The 10,323-nt window shown below is 36.5% G+C and overlaps 1 protein-coding gene across 1 annotated transcript in view; it reads left to right on the top strand.

Moving 5' to 3' along the window:
• The first annotated feature begins 6 nt into the window (after positions 1–6).
• SMARCC1 (SWI/SNF related, matrix associated, actin dependent regulator of chromatin subfamily c member 1) overlaps positions 7–10,323 on the top strand; it is a 130,202-nt gene continuing 119,885 nt past the window's right edge. The window contains exons 1-2 of the mRNA XM_011375447.1: positions 7–117; positions 7,026–7,145. The gene's annotated coding sequence lies outside the window, so the exon portion shown is untranslated. The remainder of the gene's footprint in view (positions 118–7,025; positions 7,146–10,323) is intronic.

The following is a 10,323-nucleotide window of genomic DNA, read 5'->3' as shown; positions in this document are numbered from 1 at the left end:
GGCCTGGCCGTTTATCGGCGGAAGGACGGGGGCCCGGCTAGCAAGTTTTGGGAGAGCCCGGAGACGGTGTCCCAGCTGGATTCGGTGCGGGTCTGGCTGGGCAAGCATTACAAGAAGGTGGGTTCGCGCGCCGGTGGGGGCCCGGAGGCCACGCGACCTGGGCCGGGGGCGGCTACTAGCCTCGCGGGCCTCGGGCCGCCCCTCCCCCCCGCGCGCCACGAGGGACAACAAAGGCAGGCGCCGGGCTCGCCACGCCCCCGAGGTCCGCTCTCGGCGCCCGCGCGCCGGGTCTCCCCTGGCCCCCAGGGCCCTGCTCCTTGGAGCCCACGCACGCGGGGCCAAGCTCCTGTTTACCCCAGTGAGCAGGCACAGACGGGCTCAGCAACCCGGAGAGTGTGAATCTCTCTTTTGTTAGCTGCGTTAGGTGTGTGAACAATGATTATTAAAAACTGTCTGAACCAGTGTGTAAAAGCAGCTTCGTATTGTTTGGAGATTAGTCTTCAAATTCAAATGAGATAACTAAGGTCTTGCGACCTGTTGTTTTGCTAGAGAAGGAATAAGGACGATTGTAATAACAGCAGGTTAATGTACTTGATTACAGTATCGTTGAGAACTAATATTAAAAATAGACTGTTTTTACTTAATAGTACTTTTGGTTTTGTATAGTGGGAGTACAAGAGTTAATGTTCACTTGTACCTGTTTCTCAGTGAGGCCTCCCCTGAGACCCACATTTGTATTGGATCACCCCACTTCACATCTTTATTTTCTTTGTACCATTATTTGATTTTTTTTTTTCCCATTTCATTTTGTTTGTCCTACCCTCGGGAGTATGTTATGCCGAGTCGATGGTATTGAATGTCGTGACTTAATCCCTTGAATGTAACAAATGTTTTTTAACATCCCTTTTATGTAAATACTTAGGAATGACTCCTTTAGGAGGTGTAGTGAAGCCGACAGTCAAATATAGTCCCTCTGCCCTGAAGTTTCCAGAACACCTCTTTCAGTTCTGTACCTCCCCATTGAGGACCGTAGCTCTGGGGCAAGGATCTTGTCAGGCCTGTTCACTACTGCGTGTCCTTGAACATGATTGGTACTCCTTGCCTCGCCCTTAGTAGTTGCTTAGTAAATAATTATTGAATGAATGAAAAGATAAAGTCGTCTTGGAACCTATTCATTTGAGGTCATAGATGTAAGGGTACCTTTTGGGGTCTACAGCATAGTGAAGCCTGTCAGCTTTGGGAAGTTGTTAGGTATGGGCAGGAATCTTGGGTGATCCTCTGAAATTACACTGTGGTACTTCCAGAAATGACAGTTTCTTAGCTGAGGTTTTAGGAAGTGAGAGCTAATATATATTATTATTTACGGTATATTTTTAGATGATTCAATTTTTTTTCCCCGTGAAATTTTGGAGTCAAATTTGGAATCGTAGATTGCTTTTTCTCATCTGCATGCAAGTAGACGAGAATATTATTTTCTCTTATACAGTGATTGGTTCCTTTTTTCTGTGTAAGCAGTAGAGCTTCTGGAAGTAGCTGAGGGAATTGAATATATTAATATTATGACAGTATTAATTATATTTTATCATTTGCTCTTCAGCCAATGCCTTTAGTCTTAAATTTAGTGTTCCTTAATGTAGTTATTTTTCCCCCTCAATCTGGATTTCCCCCCCCCCCAGTTTTACTGGGATATAATTGACATATAACATTGTATTACTTTATCAGTGTAGCTTTAACAAAGAAAAATACTCAGGAGAAATATTCTTTTGGATTATTCTTTTGTGACTCCCATAAGACTTGTTCAAATCATATCTAGGAAGGAGAAAGAAAAAGGGAAATAGTAATTTTCTACTTCTCTAAACTCAGTGTGCATCTGTTTGGTACCAATTTTAAGATGGCAATTTGAGGCTCGAATAATCTTTCAGAGATTTGTTTGGGTGGGTGAGAAAGTGGCAGTGAGGCTGGCTGACTGTTGAGGCCAACAGGTCAGTATTTGGCTCAATGTCCCTGAGGCCATAAAGACAAAATTAGGTCTGACTTCTTGGTTTCATAAAACCAGAGTGTATTTCTTGGGCCTGCTCAGATTCAGAATTGAAGCTGACTGCCAAAATCCTATCAGTTTCTGAAAGAGGTGTTGGAGTGGTGAAAGTATTAACCAGAAGGTTCTTTTCTTCTTTCGTACATACAGTATCTCTACTTGTTGTACACATTGGTGGGTTTTAAATAAACTTTTCTATTGCATTTAATACTGCATTTTCAGATTGATAAATATCAGCAACTGTATGAAATAAACGTGACATCAGTAGTCCTCTTTTTATTGATGGGTCTATCCAAGCAGTCCGTGAACAACTGAGCATCTGCCATGTTCAGGCACTCAGAACGAATCCTCACAACGGTCCTGAATGATAGACATCATTTATTTTACACGGGAGGAACCTGAGGCTCCAGATTTAAGTAACTTCCCTAAGGTTACAGTTAGGAGTTACAGATTTGAGATTCACTGAATCCTGCCTGGCTCTCCAAACCCTCCCTACCCCCACCCCCCGTTTTTCCCCTACATGTAATCTTTCTCATTACGGAACTTACAATGTGGTAGAAAAGAGACATAGATACCTACCCAGGAGATTGCAAATTAAAAGAGAACTTCCTTGTATTTTTGTTTTCTAAATGCCCTTACTAGGTGTTCAGTAAATAATTTTGTTCAGTGAATGAACAGATTTACTAGTTTAGGGACCTGTTCATTTAGGCTTTGTAGATAAATTGGCTTAGCAACACAGAATAGTGAGTGAATACTTTTTGACTGGGATGAGCTTCAGGTAGGCCAAGGGAGTCCAGAGGAGGTGACCACTTTAGATAAGAGGAATCTGAAGCACAGGGAGGTTGTTAACTGTTTGCCCGAGGTTGGATTTTAATTCTAGTAGCAGTGCAGAAGCTTGTTCATCTTCCTAAGCTGCCTCTTCTATATTGTGTACATGACTTTCATCCTGATTTTGATAAAGGTGAGAGCTGTATTTCTTGTCCATAGTTTTTAGATAGTAAAACCTTACTGATATGAAATTGATTCACTTAGATACTTTGGAGGCGAAGTATATCTGTAAGCCATTCAGTTTTCAGATAAGTTTCTTCCTGAGTTTTGACTAATTCCTGAAATAAGATTTAAGATTTCAGAATGATTTAAGGAAGATTTAAATTTAAGCATGATCACTAAAATAGATTAGATTGCCTAAGGAAGGCATTTCAGTGCCCTTTATATAAATTCTTTAACAGTTAAAGGCAGTGACTTTATGGGACATTTGCTGCAATAGGATTGTTTAGGGATAAGTTAAATTTTTGACACTTTATTAATGCCACAGGTAATATAAAGCAGGTTTGATAAAGCTTTCTAAGCATATCTTCCTAACTTTCTTAATCAAAATACTTTGAGACTAAAAAATTACCGTCTTAAGTTAAACATGTTGAACTTGTTATGATCAAAGCATGAAATATTTATGACTGAAATAGTCTGTATAATCAACTTTATAAGAATTCAGTAATTTGAAAGCTGTTAATAATTTATGTTTTAGATGATATTTTTGGAAGCAGTTGAAAAGAACTCGGTTATATCAGTATGAGGTAGTGGAATGAACTTATATTTGGTTGGAAGATGTGAGTTCAGTACTCTTGGCTAATTGGTGGTGGTCTTGAACTGATCACTTGATTTGTTAGTTTTTCATTTGTAAGCTGGGAGTAAGACTGTGACTCCCATAGGTCTGTTTGAATCAAATGAGAATAGTTCTTAAAGATGTTATAGAAATTTTGAGGTGGTAGTAATACTTTTGCCACATATCCCATGATTAGCCTGCTTCATTCTTATTGGTTAACTAGAATGTTACTATTTTGAAATTTTTAAAAGTTAATTTAAAAACCATTTAAAAAGTCATACATTGGCTGCCTTTTGAGTGGCTATGAAGTATAGTTTTTACAGTAACACATTAATGTCAAATTTCATATAGGAATTTAAAATGTCAGAGATCTCATATACATTTTCATGTTTGATAATTTTTGTAGGTGATTTGGAAAAAAGTATCTAACCAGAGTCAAATGTTTTATAATTTAAAAATTAGATTTTAAAATAGCTAAGCTAATAATTTTGATTGAGCTTTGAAGCTGGCCATCTTTCTTATGAAACTAGGGTTGTCCACATGAAACCTTTCTCATTCTAAATGACAGAATACATCGAAGGAAATATTTATGGTGGTGAAGTTTAGAATATATACAAAGTCGTATATATAACAGTTTATTAAAAAATGACTTTTTGCCTGGAGGGTTGATTTGCCTTCAATTGAGTAGCCTACCTCCAAGATGATGTCTTTTTCAGTTTTAGGATTTGGGATTGTTCAGTTATCTACAAGTATCTGAAAAAAGTTATGGTTATTAATTTTCCTGTTGCTTTACTATATGCAACAAAAATGCAGTTTTTCTTTCTTTCTTTTTTTTTTTTTAATAAAATGACCCTTTTGGGAAGCTTGTACTTATTAAAGGTGACAAAGTTATCTGGTAGATATGTGCAACCTATTTTGCCAGCTCTGTAGGATAAACTTGAAGAGTTTAATTTTTATTAAAGATTATATTATACTGTATTACTAACAATATTAGTAAAGATTTATTATGCTTAGTAAATTGGGAAAACGTTGAATTTTCACTCAAAAGTATATAATCTTTTAAAAAAGTAAATTTGATTTTGTGGGAATTGTAAGTATTTAACGTTTAAAAATTGCTTAACATTAACGTTTAAAAATTGCTTAACTGATTTTTAAGTATTATGATAAAATGTAATCTTTAACTGAGATACATAGTAATGGATTTTTTAAAATAAAAAAGTTCAGTGGTTTTTAAAAGTATGGTTCTTAGTTCAGTGGTGTCAACTTGTTAGAAATGCAAATTTTTAGGTCTGACATTAAATTAGAAACTCTGGGAGTGAGGCTAAAATTTGAGAACCATATTTTAGATTGACAGTTGACATCTTCTATGCTTAGTTGTGTGAAACTTGTTGCCAGTTTTTAACTCATGTCTGGCATACTTTAACTTTGTGGCCATTTAGAAATGTGTTTTTATAGAACACCCTTAATATAAAAGGAAACTTTACGAGGATAGTAATGTGTGGTCCAGACAGGAATAGGCAATATTTTTCTATAAAAGGTACGAGAGTAAATATTTTAGGCTTTACAGGTTATGAAGTCTCAGTTGTAACTACTGTTACGTGAAAACAGCCATTGACACTGTGTAATAAATGAGTGTGCTGTGTTTTGATAAAACTTTATTTATGGTTACTGAAATTGGAATTTCATGTAATATTCATATGTCATGAAATATTATTCTTTAAAATTTCTTCCAAGCCATTTAAAAGTTCAAAAACCATTCTTAGCTGTGGGCCACAGAGAAACAGGCAGCAGGGTGAATTTTAACAATCTTTGGTCCAGACAATGTCATGTAAAATAAAACATTCCAACAAAATACCAGTCTTCAGCAAAGTTAACTGCACACTCGCTTTTTCATTTAGAGTGGAAAGCTCATGCACCTGAACAAATAAAATTTTGAGAGGATGCTGAGCTTTGAGAATTGTACTTTTTATCATGCTCTGTCTTTGGTAGTAGCACAGACTGAGAGTTACTCAACTTAATGTATAGTAACAATAGACTGTGCAGCTGACTTTTTTTTGCCATATATAAATGACTTAAAATTATTTACTGTAGTAGAAGCAAACCACATTAATTTTGAAATATTGGATGGTACTAGGAAAGAGATTGCTTCAGGAATAAAAATTTAGTTACCCTTTGTGAAACTTAAGGAAGTATAGATGTTTTTCCTGCTCAAAATTGGAGCATTTTAAAAAAATGTATTGAATATATTGGTTTCTCAAAATGATGTTAAACATTTAATCTCAAACAAAACTTTTACATTTAATTTTAACTCATTAATTTATGCTTTCCTTGTCATGTTACCCTTCTATGAAGCTGGCTTACTTTCTACCACTGGTTTGGCCTTTTGACATTATCCACCTTAGTGTAGATAACTATTCACATATATTTGTTTTAAAACAGTTTTTTTTAATTGTGTTGAAAACAAAAACTTTACCATCATATTAACCATTTTAAGTGACAGACATTTTTTTTTTTTGACACATAACAACCATTTTGTTCCTGCTTGTCAGGAATTTGGAAGAGCATAATGAGGACAGTTGTCTCTGCTCATTGATGTCGGCAGGAGGGCGGGGCTTAACTGGGGAGATTTGATGATTGGGGGAGATGTGACAGCTGTGAGCCAGAATCATTTGGAACTATTTTTATTTGTGTGCTGGGCAGTTGTCAGTCTTCTGGGACATCAGCTGGGGCTGGCAGCCGTAGCATCTCCACATGGCCTCTCCATTTAGCCTGGGCTTCCTCAAAGTATGGTGGTGTCGGGGTGGTTGGACTTCATCGTAGTTCAGGGCTCCAAAGGTGAGTGCCCCAAAAGAACTATGTGGAAGCTGTATGGCTTTTGTTGATTTACTCTCAAGTCATGCAGCATCATTCTTTCTGTTGGATACAAGTGAGTCACTAAGGATGGTCTTGATTCAATAGAAGGTTTAGACCCCATCTCTTGATGAGAGGAGTGTCAAAGAATTTGTGGTTCTGTTTTAAACAATATAGTTTACTCTTTGGCCACAAATTATGTACATTCATCCTGCATAAGAGATACACTGGTCTCATCCCACTGGAGGTCCAGGGCGTCACAGTCTAAGTTGGGTCAAGGTGCAGAAGAGATGGCTTGGGTTCGGTTTCTTGGGCATGGATTCTCTCGTTTTTAAGATCTATTAACTAAAGAGACTGTTGTTTATCTCTCTCTGTCACCTGCAGTATTGTTTTTGTAAGCTCTTTTACAGCAGAGCACATGTCTCAGATGTTTAAAGCTCTGCCACTGTGCCAGTGCTTAGTAGATATAAGGAAATAGACTAACATTCTTTTCTGCACGTTTGTCCCAGTTTTTGAGTCCCTGTCTTTGTCTTGCAGTATGTTCATGCAGACGCCCCTACCAATAAAACCCTGGCTGGGCTGGTGGTGCAGCTCCTCCAGTTTCAGGAAGATGCCTTTGGGAAGCATGTCACCAACCCGGCCTTCACCAAACTCCCTGTAAGTACGTCAGCTTTTAGCCGTAGACTGTTACTGCTTTTTAACTGTAGGAGGCTTCTCTTTCAGAAGTCATTTAACGTTTGCATTACACATCACGACAATTATTATGTAGACTTAACTTTTAACATTTTACTACGTTGTGGTTTCCTTACAGTTTCCGCTGTACCAAGTCTTCTCTGATTCAGTTCTTGTGTCTAGAATACCATTTTGCGGAATGTTTATATTTTGTAGGTGAGGTTCTTCTAAGTCTGTGCGAGAATATAATTCCCTTCTGCAATTAATATTTCGACTGATAGTTGGGTTGGTATAGAAATACTGGGTTATGCTTTATATTTCTTTTTTGAAGGAAATGTTTTGTTCTTTCCTTAACATTTAATTTTGTAGAGAAAAATCTGATACTACTTGTTGGTTAACCACCTTTTTTATACTGATTTTTGAAACTATTAATCTTTGAAATTCAGAAATATATCTACTTGTGATATAAGTCATGATCTGAAGACTCAGTTATGTTTCTTTAGCTCAGGGAACATTCAATTTTTTAGTCTTCGTTGCTGCCCTGTATACCTTTGTTTATATTTTTGAACTCTGTACAAGTAGTAAAGTTCCAGGAACTGCCTGTCATATCTTCTCTCGTTTTTGTCTTCCAGTTCTCCGATTTGGGTTTTTGCTGTTTCCAGTTTGCTTTTTGTTGCCTCCACTGAATTTATTATCAGTAGACATTTTTTTTTTTTTTTTAATCTCAAAAGCTTTGCTTTGGGTATTCCTATTTTATTTCTAAACCTTTTGTTTTAACAACTTACTGATCTCTCAGATATAATTGAGAATAAGAAATAGTATTGTTTTACTGATGTTGCAGTAAATATGTTTACTTTGCTTCTGTTATTTTTGCCATCTAGACATTCATTTAGTCAGATACAGTGATTTTTTTTTTTTTGAATTATGTTAGGAAACCTCCACTTGTAGATGATAAAGGAGTTCAGCCATGTGTTCTCGAGCATTTATATGTTTTCATTTTTTTACATTTAATTCTCTCACCCATTTAGAATTTATCTTGGTATTCATTGTGAGCAATTGGTCTAGCTTATTTTTCTATATGATTATCTGGTTATCCCAGCAACATTTATTAAAAAGTGCTGCTTTCGTCACTGATTTGAGCTCAGCAAATGTTAAGTATTTGATTACATACCAAGTTTTGAGAATTGTATTGCTTGTCTTCAGGGAGCTCACACTCCAGTGAGCTGTACGAATGGAGCCTTTGACTTTCCTGATGTTAAAAATGTTTTCCAGGGGAAAGGAAGTTTGAGCTGAGTCCTGGAAGTTGAGTGAGTTTTTCAGGGAAATGCTGGAGGATGGAATTTGCAGGCATTGATAGCAACATGTAAAAGCATAAAGGCCTGAGAAATTTTGGTTCTTTAAGGTAGTTGCAGATCGTCCAAACAAGATTAGAACCGAGGACAGTGGGCAGAGAGATGGGCCAAAATCCATTATAATGGGACAAGTCGACTATGTTAGAAGTTTGACTTTTCATCTTGAAAGTGATGGGGAACTACAAAGGAGAGAGTGGAAGGTGGCTTAGCCAATTTTGGGTTTTAGACCAATCCCTGCAGGCTTCAGTATGAAGAATGGATTGAAAGCTGTTGAGATTGGAGGCTTTGAAAGCGAGTTAGTTTTCCATGAAGAAGCTGCTCTCAACCCAAGTGAGCTGTGATCACAGCCCATGGAGGAAGTGATGGACTCAGGACAGAAAGGAATTGAGTTTAAGCGGGTAGAATTTTGTGGGGTTTTGGAGGGGAGGGGTTGTGGGGCTGGAGTAAGAAAGAATTTACAAGGATGACTGTGTTGAGCAGTCAGATACCTGTGGCACTAAAGCAAAAGCCAGAGTAAAAGCAGGTTCCTGAGCTTGGCTCTCACATAGGCACTTCAGGTTGGGAAATCTCACAGGTAGTAGGAAATGAAATCTGGAGTTCTAAAGGTTGAATAAGAGGAAGAGATTTGAGAATTACTGGGCACTAACTGAATTCAGAGTTGTAGAGCAAGCTCATTCCTTGTATTTTAATTTATTTTCTTGTTTATCCTTTAAAAATGTATGCATTTTAATGTGTGATTTATGTTATATGTGTGACTATATTAGCATTGTAGTAACTACACGTGTATAATTTGTAAATAAAATGTTAGATATTAGAAGTACATGCTCATTTTTACTCATGGGAACTACTTAGCTGGATAATCAGTATATTTCATTTTTTGAACCATGTGACTAATTGAGGGTTTGGGGGGCGGTACTAACTTTCATTACTAATGTTACTTATGGTAACATTAGCAACAATCTAGAAATTTCATTTTCTCTTTATTCATAATCCCTAGTTGTTAACATTTTATCACATTTGCTTTATAATTTGCTGTGTGTGTGTGTGTGTGTGTGTGTGCGTGTGTTTCCTGAATCATTTGAAGGCTTCATGTTCCTTCACCTCTACACTTGAGTGTTCATTTCCCGTTTAAACTGGTTGAAGTTTTCATCATTTAAACACAATTGTAATATAGTACAAATAGATTTCATTTACCAAGTATAACATCATTTAGAATAAAATTAACACATAACATTACATAAAGTATTTTATTATAATGTGATTCACATTATATAAGTATTGCTAATTAAGATCATATGAGTATCTTAAAAAAATAGTATTTTTAAGGTTGTTTATTCATGAGATATTTAACTCCTGAGAAGTAAACCATTATTTTTTTCCAGATTTTAAAGATTAGGGAGAAATATTTTTAGGCATAAACCATAATTTAAAATAATTCCTGGCTTGGTGCCAGTAGGACCAGATGTACTTCTCTTCCTATCAGAATATTGGTTAGCATTTTCCCAAATGAAAGGATTGATGGAATGTGTAATAGTGTAAAAGAAAGGTGGGTGAGTGACAATAAAGCAAAGAACATTTTCGCGAAACATGTAAGCTATTTACCTTAAAAAGTTTTTTTTCTCCTTGAATAAACAGTACTGGTATAAGAGATCACTGTTTGGCCTGATTCACTTTCTAATCATAGTAGAACTTTATGACTAACTTCCTAAATCATACTGGATTTTAACAGCTGGCTCAGCATAGGGTATGTTCTGTCTAACTGGGATGTTACGTGATTTACTAAAAAAATATTGCATAAGGCTAAAAAATCT

The sequence above is a fragment of the Pteropus vampyrus genome, unplaced genomic scaffold (genome assembly GCF_000151845.1).
Source record: "Pteropus vampyrus isolate Shadow unplaced genomic scaffold, Pvam_2.0 Scaffold271, whole genome shotgun sequence".
Taxonomy (NCBI): domain Eukaryota; kingdom Metazoa; phylum Chordata; class Mammalia; order Chiroptera; family Pteropodidae; genus Pteropus; species Pteropus vampyrus.
The sequence above is the reverse complement of the archived record's forward strand: the minus strand, read 5'-3'. Positions and strand labels throughout refer to the sequence as shown.